The 12,812-nt window shown below is 34.7% G+C and overlaps 1 pseudogene; it reads right to left on the reverse strand.

Annotated features, from left to right (window-relative positions):
* Positions 1-202: 202 nt before the first annotated feature.
* Positions 203-12,520, reverse strand: LOC127849973 (uncharacterized; annotated as a pseudogene).
* Between the last annotated feature and the right edge of the window lie 292 nt (positions 12,521-12,812).

Below are 12,812 nucleotides of genomic sequence, written 5' to 3' on the forward strand. Positions count from 1 at the left end.
AGCCTTATTTTACATGTTTAACAATTTGCAGTTCCAAAGTTACTTCCTAAATAGGGTGGTAATGTTCGAGCTTATTTTTTCTGAAGTTTGGCGCATTCCCCATGCTGGGACTTTTAGTATGTTATAGAAGAGGTACCTAAGAAGCAAACGAGTATAAAATAAAAACTTTTGCAATTTTGTCTAGGTTGACCCATTTTTTCGGCTACGCTGACTGGACTACATCTTCTATTATGTGATTCATTCCAGTAAACCCGGGAAGTGCAGCATATAAAGGCGAGTAACGAAAAACGCGTGCATCATGCACCTTTCCAGGCCACCCTAAATACACATCTGTGAAACGCCTGTCTTCTTGACAAACAGCTTGCAAGATTATTGCATAGTGTCCTTTTCTATTGAAGTAGTCTGGAGACCTTTTCCTTGGTGCCGACATTTTTGTGTGCGTCCCATCTATTGCCCCCCCAAGACTCCAGAGAAGCCTTTCTTATTTTGAAATTTATTAATCACAGTCTGCTTGTCATTGTTTGATGGCCAACATATTACTGTCTTAAGAAGACTGTCACATAAAACTGTCAGCATTCTTCGGTTATGGTCTAAGAAAGTTGACTTTGATACGTTAAAACGGTCTGCAATAGACCTTACTGTCTCTAAATTACCCAAATAACAAAGCGTCATTAGTAAGTCCTTATCCAATGGAACTTGTCCACGACCCCCAGTTGAGATCCTTCTCCGAAGCTGATCATCAGTTGAAATTCCCTCCAGAACTCTTTCAAAAGTACCCCTTGTCATGGGAAAAAAGGTCTTAAAGTCATCCGGGAGGTACTGAGGTACGGTGACTTGAAGGTAGTTGGCCACTTTCGGGACATCATCTCTGCAGCTGAAAAGAAACCAAATTACTAGTTGTTAAATGGATTTAGTTAAAAGCCTGTTATATTGCTTTGATAACGTCAAGCTTATTAATACCTTAAAACTCAATTTGACTTTTGTGCTTAGTAATCTGTATTACTTGTTCAGAGCATTTTTAACCCATGACCCTAATACTACCCTGTGCCATTTAAATTGCAATAATTATTCAAATAAAACTCAAATTTGAGTTAAGATGTTTGTTTTCATGGCTATGTTAACATCACAGAACATGGTCCTTAGATGTTAGGGAGTATGGGAACACCCCTTTGGGCGAAACAAATTCATTAGCATCTTTATTGTTTTTATAATCAATGCATTCCGACTATTAATCCAATAAATACAAGATATAAGTTAATTGGTAATTGTCAATAGTTTATACTCGGTGTATACATTTAAACTATTCACGTCTCGAGGCCGAAATTACTGTTCTTTATATTGTCCGAAATTTAGTTTGTCCGAAATTTAGTTTATCCGAAATAACATTGAATATAACAAGTGAATTCGTTAATAGTGGAAGAATAGATATTTCACAATACGTACATTGCTGCACATACAGCGGCGAATCGTGGCGTTGTTCCACTAGCCTTATCAAAGAGCAAGTCCATTTAATTGTCTTCTAGTTCTGGCTACCATAACTTTAAATGTCGCTTTTTATGATTTTTGACTGGCGCGACTTTATAGTTACGGACCAACCCCATTAGGAAAGTCAACCAGAAATTCTCGAAAAGTTAACAGGCAACAAAGACCGGTCCAAAACAGCTTTTAAATGCAGTTATTGGCCCAAATCAACCACTTGATCGGAAAGATTGACATTGTTTACATTCAGCTGATATAATCTTTCACAAAATACTATCTTAAACATTTAAAATTTATCTATTCTGCTTTAACATATCGAGAAAAACAGCGATGTGACAGACTTACTTGAAACGCCAATCTCCCGAGATTTCACGGTCATATGACGTTATTTCTATTTTTTGTAACATACCATGTGCTCAAGTGTTTTCAAATTCAGAATGACATTTCCCGGTATTTTAGATTATTCTGGCTTGTTTTGTAAACAAATTGTAGTGTAAATACAAACTCAAAGTAAATATTATTTAAAACTACCTGATTCACACTGAAATCAGTCTTATCATCCACCAGACGTAAGTTGTTTATCACAAATAATAGATTTCAGAAAACGAACGTAATGTTTACAATTTCAGCAAATAATGTCAAGGTCGATCCGAAAGTATTCAAATAAAAACTTGTCACGTGACAAAGCGACAATGGCGTCAAAATTGTGAATTTTATACTGATGAGAGTTTTTTTCATATATAAGATGCATTTGAAACATTTGAACCTTAAAATTATCACCGATGCAGTAATTTATATTCATTCACCAATATATGTAGAAATGTATCCAAGAAAATGAGCTTTCTTTGATTTATAGCGTGACACAAATATGTTATGACTCTGGTTGACTTTCGATACGGGGTTGGCTTCAGCGTGCAGGTCTGTCAATATTATATAAACTGTACGCTGAAGTTTCTTTAGCTAATTTTCTTCAAGTCATTTATCATAATGGATGAATTCCGTCAAATCGGTATGATTGAATAGCGATAAGTGTCCCCTTTTCCAAGGACAGGTTTTTCTATAAACGGAAAGGGTCTCATATGTTTTATTTTGAATATTTTTTCCAACAGAAACAAACGAAATGTACTAATAATCTAAATAAAGAACTCATACATCATTATTGAAATTTCAGCATAAGGGTTGATGAGGCCTTTTCGTTCCACTTAAAGCACTTTAATGCGGGATTTAGCCATCTCCGCTTTTCAGCCACGCCTGTTCATTTCCCGTGATGCAAATTATAGGACATAAAAATTATCAGGGACCTATACCTTGTTTGTATAGGTCCCTGAAACTATATATGAAAATTGTCCAACATATATATGAAAATTATCCAACATATATATGAAAATTATCCAACAAATATATTTGAATTTTGTAACGTTTGACACGCCATACATGATGAAGTTTACTACGTTTTTGATTAATTTCGTATCATGAAATTGCAACTTGATTCAGTCGTTCATGTACATCTCATGTGTTAATTTTTCTCAGGAAATACCCTGTTTTATACTTCAAGCCAATTGTGTAATTTGCATGAGCATGTGCATGGATATATATATTGTAGTACTGTTATGCCTGCCTAAGACAATTTGTTATAATGATCCAGGTAAATTTTGTATTATTGTTCAGAAAAGTATGGCATGTTCATATTTCTATTCAAGCAAGCATGAAAAGATGTTTTATTTGTGTATTAGTGTGAGAATAAGACGTGGAGCGGTGTTTCCATTATAGTAAAATAGCTCATGTTTCTTTCTCTGGGATTCTTTTGATGAAAATTGATTGCGGATACATTTTACGTATACAGCGTTATTCATATGTATAAAATTTCAAAGGAAAACCGCGCAGGTGTTTCAAATGAATATTCGTAGTGTAGTTTTCTCCTATTTTGCGATATCTTTTAATGACGGGCTAAACTATTCAAACTTAATATACTGTAAAGATACTCACTTTAATGTTCATTTAAGAGACTCAGTTTAAGATTTTCATTTTCTAATGCATGTTGAAACAAAATTTATGATAATGTCTAACTAGTTTCTTACGCACCCATAAGAAATCGATATAGCTGAGTATTGAACTATATATCAAATTAAGGCCAAGTGTGCATATGTTGCAACAGAAAACGTATTTTAAAAGAAAATTCACAATGGCAAACATAATTGCATTTAATTAATTGAAGAGACAACACACAGACAAGTCACTGAAAGACTGTAAAAAATGCAACTGCAGTGTTTTACTAAATTCATAGATTCAAATGCATATGCTGCTTAAATAACTATAATTTGTAATGTTCTCGGCGCATGCTAGATGCTAACGAACGAGTTGTGTTGCTATGAAAAAGGATGCATGATCCATAAACATGCACACCTGACATACATATATCGTACATAACTTTTTTTTGTCAAATGTGTATAATATTTTGTAAACAATATATACCGTAACATTAAATAATGTATATTTGCTATGGCATTTGTAATACCATCTGTGTTACCGCAACAGTACATATTTAATAGCTTCCCAGTTATACAATTTTCTACATTGAAAGTATGCCTTAAATTCCTGAAATTGGCACATGCTTTTCTTGAAAACGGACCTGGCGTTTCGTTTTTTTCCACAGACCTATGGGAAACGAAATTGAATTGCTATCATCTGATTCTTTGTCTAAGACATTATCATTAATATAATTTGAACTATTATGTATGTTCAGAAGGTCCATATATTGGTTCAACATATGTTTCAAATCGGTCGTAATGTTCAGGCACAGTGTAATGCATGTTTGATAATTGGGCTTTGAGGTTCTTCCTTCATCTACCAACCGTATTCAAGAAGATTAGCGAACTTTACACCTGCGAACAGGACCCATGAATTACCTGTAATATGTTTCGTATCTAGGAATCGGTTTCTTTTATTTAATTGGCATTCAAAGTAATCAAATTCTACTCCGGCGAGGATTGAAATGTTGGATCGATGTATTTTTTTTAAACGAACTGGAATGTATAATTCAGTTGGCTAACACAACACATTAATTTAAGGAACACAACTGTTTGAACCTACTGTTTCTAGCATGTTACGTTTCACTGTTAACGTGTTTGAAGAAATTTAACAATTCTAGTACGATAATACTTGCTTTTATTATGCCCCCCGAAAATTTTCGGGGAGCATATAGTTTCCTGTTTTAAGTTCCTTACTTCATTACTTCCTTTCTTCCTTCCGTCACACTTTTGTTTCAGTTTCTCTTAGCGCCTTCAATATTTGACCGATCTCTTACATATTTGGCATACCTTGCATGAACCTCTACCTTTTGATTAGGTTAGAGGTAACTGGGGTCAAGGTCAATGTCACCGAGGCTAATAATAGATTTTTCCGTCATTCTTTTGTTACAGTTTCTCATAGCGCCTTCAATATTTTACCGATCTCTTACATATTTGACATGTAGGCACCTTGCATGGGACCTCTACCTTTTGATGAGGTTTGAGGCCACTGCGGTCAAGGTCAAGGTCACCGATGCTAATAATAGATTTTTAGGTGGTTATTAACACATAGATCGACAAAGCGCATCATCGGGGAGCATCCATCAGTTTCAATGATATTCTTGTTTTTAAAGATTACATTGGCTGTGTTTGTAATTTCTTTGATGCACTTTTTTCAGGCAAATATAATAGAAAAGATCATCGTGGAAGTTCTAAACAAAAACACAGGTCATGTATATATTGAGTATATATCTACGCTTTGTTATTTTACCCCGCGCTGTTTATCAAAGTGATTTTCCTTCTGTGTGTGTCGTATGTCTTTCGCCAATATTAATAATTCACAAAGCATAATACAAGAAAAATAGAGATCAATGTTTGGGTTGATTGGCGATTATTTACTGCAAATGTACGTCTACAAAAATTACCAGTACCCTTAGTTTAAATTAACTTATTTATGTCTAGCGTCTAGAAAAAGGCCTTGGCAAGCAGCGTACACCCAGATGAGACGCCGCATGATGCGGCGTCTCATCAGGGTCTGCGCTGTTTGCTTCAAGGAATTTCTGTAAGAAATATTCTAAATATAGAAATAAATATAATAGACATCAGTAATTTTGGAAATAAATTGATCCAATTTAGGAGGATGGGAGAGTCCAGTAGGCATAAATGGGTTAAGGTAAACTTTATGTATCGCGCAAAATGAACGGTCAACGGTTCAACATATCGCCCTACCGACGGACACGTGCCAATCAATTAACCAATTCGATCTTACACTGACATGAACACATATCCTCTATATCTTCTATTGTATATGTGTGTTAATATATTTTTTAAGAAAATAAGTCAATTTACGTTTAATTTCCTTGATGGTCAGTATTATATTTCTAACAGATGTGAAACGTTTAATTCATATACTCGTTGACCACTTTAAGAATTGTTAGATCCATCGTCTCTCGTAAATCTTTTCATGTGGGTTTGTACAGTTTGTGCATTTTTAAATACAAAAGTGATACGTGTAAAACTATTCTGTATGTCTGTCTATTTGTATTGGTATACGGAATTTCATGTGGTATAATGTATATATATGCTAATGCAACACTCAGGAGAACACGATTATCCATAAGTCATATAAGTTTTATTCATGACGTGTTGAACACAATTATTGCCGATTAGCTAGGCAAAATGTTCTAGGAGAAAGTCGTTTAATTACGGATACCCTTGCGCGTTTGTTGTTTGTGTGGGAGAATAATAGAGCGAGCACACACTTCATAATTCGTTCCATGTGTCGACGATTATATTAATTGTCAATAATAAATATTCAGCTAACCACCTCTTCTTTAATCACAGGTGCCCACGCTCTTTATGGAAGAGATGGTTTTTCTACATGGTTATACAAACCAGTAGGATAGTTGGATTAAAAAAGGTCATTCCAAAATCAGTGCAGTTTTTTTTTTAAATATCGGGTTGCAAAAGCTTCGTATTTTTTACCTTTTGTATATTGTATCAAAGCATTATTACGAACAAAACGCTGCACGCTATTATCCATAAAAGATTTCTTATTTAATTCATATGATATTTTATTAAAAAGGCTGAAAAAGCTATGAATCTGCCAATAATTGCTTAAATCTTTACAGGTAAGTATTCTGAATTTAATGACATGTTTCCCATATTGAACTCGTTGTATTTTTATCGAAAATGGATCGTGTGCGTGGCATAGTTAACTGTATTTTTTATGCTCTATTATTAAATAGAGTTAGTGAACAATTGATGAATTATTATGCGTGCAAGAGTAAACGCCGTTAAGTTAATTTAATTACTTGTTTGTCCTGAGTTATCATTATCAGTTGCGTTTCCATATATATATTGTTTCTAACAGGACGTTAGAACTGCCATGACCATTTTATTTCAAGAATGTAGCAATTTAATGGTTCATTGCCTTTATGATAAGGCAGGCATTAATATTCCGTGTTGTTTTAAAAAGACACAAAACGAAAACCATTGCAAGCGTTGCAGTTAAAGGGGCAGAAATTTTTTTTAAATGTATTATTGTTTGTCAGAAGACGATTATGTTGTTTCAATGTATTCTTTTATAATTGCGTGAACATGTCAAGTTTTTCAGGATGGTAAACGGACTTTCTACGTCTTCAATATGAATCACGCAATCGATATATGGTCAGAACTACGTATTGCAGAACGTGGTCTACAAAAATATTATTTTTCCAAAGAAAGAGGTTTTAGATCTTCGGCCACCTCTCACGCTCGCTTGCAATGGGTTATACGAGGATAATAACACTTAAGGCTTGATCCGTTGTACTTCAGTATGAACTATTTGTGCACACTCCGGATCAAAGCATCTAGCACACGATCTATTATTTCACATCTGAAAAAAGGCACATCGGTCGTACAGAGGTAGATTGAATTACACGTGATAATGCACAGTCGAATGTAATCAAGCAATCAGTCTTAGACATCGTATCAAAGCATATCAAACAATCAGTCATGCAGGCTACGTAACACGTATCAATAGTGTGCCCTTAATATTGACGTGCAAATCACAACCTGGGCGCACCAAACCAAATCAGTTTGATTAATTTATTACAAACAATTAATAATATATATATATATATATGAAAACCAAATATTTTTAAAGTACATTGTAATATTCAGCACCCGGAGGAAAGTCTCCTTTTCTTATTTTTTAGGTTGTTCACAAAATAAATTTGAATGTCTCTGCCTTCTAAAAGAAAAAATATCAGAATAAAGCGGTGCCAAAAATTCATAAAGATGCGGTGCTTTTACGGACATTGTTGAGCGGTGTCCATATTTCTATAATGTCAGTGTTGAGCGGTGCATACTTGCTAACAGGTGTAAAGGTAAAAATCACAGTTATATTTAATAAAGCATGCCATAATGTGTTGTAAATTGATTCTACCATAAAATTCCGTTAAACAAAAAAATCTTTCATTTAAAATGTTTAAAATCTGCAAAAGATATGATTTTTTGCGTTACGAAAGTCAGTTATTTCACGACATGCTCAACCTATTTTCACTATTTTTAAGTTAATAGCGTCTCAATTTTGATGCGGTAAACGGCAATTAGATGTAAAGTATATACTTCGTTCGATGGAATATCTTTTTATTACCAACTTACCTTCTTTTCTCGTTTTTTTCTTTCATTTCTGGTATCGCCAAAAAGTTTGCGGCCATGTTTGTGACAGAAGGATACGGTGCTCTTGTCAGTAGTATAAAATTTTGACGGTGAGCGGAAAAGTTGTGGTATTCGCCCGATCACCGTGATATCTAGAAGACTGAAAACTACTTGTAAAACAACCCGCCCGAATAAACGAGTCAAATAATGTTACTGGTTAAGAAGAATGGTTCTTCAACAGTGGTAATTTAAATGTAGACTAAGCATATTGTTCAACTTATCTATAATCTAGATAGCTCTTATCTAGAACTTCTCTTGAATTATATTATATATACACCCATTGATACAAACAGGTCTGTCACCTTGAAAGACGGAAATCTGCCGATTGTTTTCAAATATAATCATTGAAAGGATAATGGCCTATGCATTGTATGAATCTAAACATTAGCTTCTCGGCGTGAAGTTAAGTAATGTAACAAGAATAGTAATACAACCCGAACGTGTAACATCAACGTCGAGTGCACGTCACGTCTTGAAAAAGGATGTTTGCTTAATTGTATTCATTAATCATTTATCATTTAAATTATTAAAAACGAACACACGTACATTACATGAAGTAGTGTAGCAAAAATGTTTCAGCGCAAAATTCATCGGTCGCAAATGGCAGCTACTGCGTACCCTGCCTGTCTTCAGCACATTCTAGAATGACCGAGTACATAACCATGGGGCGCCTGAGAGTCGTTATATGAGCGTGTCACGCGAGAAAGGACGCTCTGACATGGTGGTTTTGTGTATGTTTAGAGTATTGTTCATACATCTATGCATGGTGTTCAGAGCAACGTTCGTGGCTGAATTATAAGTACAATAAATTGAGTGTAAAATAAACAATACCATGCACATTAAGCAAATTAGGTATAATGCTTTTAGAAAACCGAATCAATGTATTGGTTCAATATTACTAAACGTGTAAGTTATAAATTATATTATTGTCAAGTGGATTAACCCATTTATGCCTAGCGTCTAGAAAAAAAGTCCTTGGAAAACAGCGTAGACCCAGATGAGACGTCGCATGATGCGGCGTCTCATCAGGGTCTTCTCTGTTTGCTTAAAGGAATTTTTGTAAGAACTGTTCTTAATATAGAAATCAATATACTAGACATCCCTAATTTTGGAAATAAATTGATCCAATTTAGAAGGATGGAAGAGTCCACTTGGCATAAATTGGTTAACGTTATCTGTGTGAATTATATATTTCGAAACTATTCAAACGTATGCAGATGAAAGCAAGTTCGTTTTGTTTGCAATTTAATTTATTTCTCTTTTATACGATCATTAATAATCTTTTATGTGTAAGATTACATATTTACGAGTCCAGGTGGTTAGAATTCACTACATAATTAAAGGCACCGTCTACCGCGCTTGACGAAAAAAGAAATGTTCTAAAATACCGTATTTTTTACAATTATTAGTTAATATTGATTAAAATATCACGCCTGGTATATTACATTACTTATTTATAAAATGATTAATCTACCTGCGTTATTGATTAAATAGTGTGTATATCGTTATGTCACCTAAATTTTATTACCGAACTGAAAATATGAACTTGTTCAAGTAATGTAATATACCAGTTGTGATATTTTAATCAATATAAATTAATAATTGTAAAAAAATACAGTATTTTAGAACTGTTCTATTTTCGTCAATCGCTGTTGACGGTCCCTTTAAAGCACTACAATTTTATGAATGTATTGCAAGATACATTCACATGAACGTAAAATTGGCGTTTCTGTATTTACAGAGGCTTATTGAGGAAAGGAAACGGCCTTTCTTTAATCCATGTTTGACAAACTGTCAGTATGGATCTAAACATTCTTCATATTGACCGAGAGTTGTAACAACATTTCTCACGAGAATTGTTTTTATTGTTTTAGACGATTTGTTCCTTCTCGTAGGTGGTCTATAAGAGAACATATATTTGCAAAACAAATCTGACTTAGCAAAAAAAGTCTATAACCATGTACGATACATTTATATTGCTGAAGTTTCTAGGGAAAATAAAGGTTATTACCAGGATAGAATAGGTGATGCAGCTGGAAACATCAAGAAGTTGTATGCGGTAACATCTGATTTACTAGGAAGGTCAAAAGTCAATCCACTCCCGTGTCACATCAGTGCAGTCTCGCTTGCAAATGATTTTTTGCGTTACTTTGCATACAAGATAATCAAGTTAAGGGATGATCTCGATGCAATATCTACTGACCCATCATCTGCCAATATATGTATAGGTACTTTCCAGGATTCTGGTATGAAAATGTTTACTGAAGTCAAGCCTCTTTCAGAAAATGATATTGCGAAACTGGTCTATTCATCAAAACCTACAACATGTGAATTGGATGTCTTTCCAAAAACTAAACTCAAAGCTCACTTTACACAACTAGCACCTGTTGTGACTGAAATCTTCAACCGCTCACTGCTTTCTGGTGTGTTTCCTGACGAGTGGAAGGGAGCTGTCATTAAACCTCTTTTAAAAAAGAAAGGGCTTCCACTTGAACTGCAAAATTATCGTCCTGTGTCAAATCTATCACTTCTCTCAAAAATTCTTGAGAAGGCTGCAATACATCAGATAAACAACCACAATGAGTCAAATAAACTCCTGTCAAAATATCAAAGTGCCTATCGAAAACATCATGGAGTAAAGACATCCATGGTAAAAATGTACAATGACCTTTTTGAAACCATAGACAAAAACCTAATAACCATTGTAATAATTGATAGACCTAAGTGCTGCGTTTGACACTATTGATATTCCTATTCTTATTCAAATTCTCCAAAATGAGTTTGGAATCCAAAGTACCCCATTAAAATGGATTTAGTCATACCTGACTATCAGAACAATGAAAGTTTTGATAGAACAATCTTCGTCTGACACTGAGCCTTTGAGATTCGGCGTCCCCCAAGGCTCCAGTGCTGGACCAGTGATTTTCACTTTGTATATATCGGCCCTTAACAAGGTGGTTCAGAAGTATCCAGCTGATCTGTATGGCTATGCAGACGATCACCACAAGATTGCCTTCAAGATTCAGGCAGGAAATCATGAAAATAAAGCATACATTCTACAACAATTTGATAAGTGTTTCAAAGATATTATAAACTGGATGACAACTTTCAAACTGAACATGAACCAATCAAAAACAGAAATCATTTTATACGGAACAAGGCAACAATTATCTAAAATGTCCATATCAAATGTGAGTGTTGGGGGATGCAAGGTTAAGTTAGTAGACCGTGTGAGAGATCTTGGTGTTATAATGACCAACACTCTTAACCTCGACCACGAAGAAGTGCCAAATTGCCCAAATGCAGTTGCGTAATGTAAAAGCTATACGCAGGCATTTGACACAGAAGTCAGCGGAGGTGTTAGTGCATGGTCTTGTACACGCCCATATTGACTTTTGGAATGGTTTATTCACCGATCTACCAGCTAACCAACTTCAAAAGCTTCAACGGAATCAAAATCATGCCTCAAAAGTGGTCCTGAATGCGTCATTTGATCAACCAAGTACTGAACTCTTGAAACAACTCCACTGGCTACCAGTAAAAGATAGAATCATGTATAAAGTCCTGGTTATGGTCTTTCGAGTTGTCCATAGTTATGCTCCTGGTAACTTGCAAGAAATGTTTGTCCCAGCAAGCAGTCGGTATAGACTTCGATCACAAAGTGACTGTAATCTTGTTATTCCCAGGAGGCGAACTAAGATGGCGGATAGATCTAAAGCTGTTGTTGGCCCGACGTGGTGGAACAATCTACCAAGCCACTTAAAATCATTGACAATGAGGGCTGTTTTAGATCAAGACTTAAAACTCATTTGTTCAATCTTTTTCACGGATAACCAATGTGCAGTGTTTGTGAAGCGCAATATAATATTTTTATAATAATTTTGGCGCTATATAAGTGACATGTATTTGTATTTATATTTGGTCTAACCGACGGAGCTACAGTATTTTTCTTCTTCCATATTGTTTCCAAAATCAGTGCTTCATATGATGTCCTAATATCATATTTTAACAGGTTATTCCTTACGTGTATTCCACTTGCAATAGTATCATTCAAACTATGTTCAAACCTTGAAAGCATGACCATACAAACTTTTTGAAACATTTCAAAATAGACAGTTAACAATTTCAATAATATTAAGTGTTTGTTTTGTGTGTAAAATAACGTCTCAAAACATTAACAACGGCAACACAAGTTGACGTCAATACGAATTATAAATGGCTGATTCTTTAACACAATTGACATGTTTACATTATATCATAAGCGTAAACATGACAGTAGTATAAGCTATCAATCAAAAATTATTATCACATGCGTACCTTACCATCTCCATGTTGGATCTTCTTTATTTTTTGGATTCAGTTTGATAAATTCAAAGTCATGTAATGGTTTTTAATTTCAATTAAGTATCGCAGGTGCGTTCTTATAATATGACATTGTTTTTTATCTTCCAATGTCTTTCAATGTTCATACGGATCTTAACCAACGGTGCAGTTAATCACCGTGCACCTGTGTCAAGCATACCACACAGTTAATCACCGTGCACCTGTGCCAATCATACCACACAGTTAATCACCGTGCACCTGTGCCAAGCATACCACACAGATAACAATGTGCGTTTGTAT

Source organism: Dreissena polymorpha, chromosome 11, assembly GCF_020536995.1.
Source record: "Dreissena polymorpha isolate Duluth1 chromosome 11, UMN_Dpol_1.0, whole genome shotgun sequence".
In the NCBI taxonomy this organism is placed as follows: Eukaryota; Metazoa; Mollusca; class Bivalvia; order Myida; family Dreissenidae; genus Dreissena; species Dreissena polymorpha.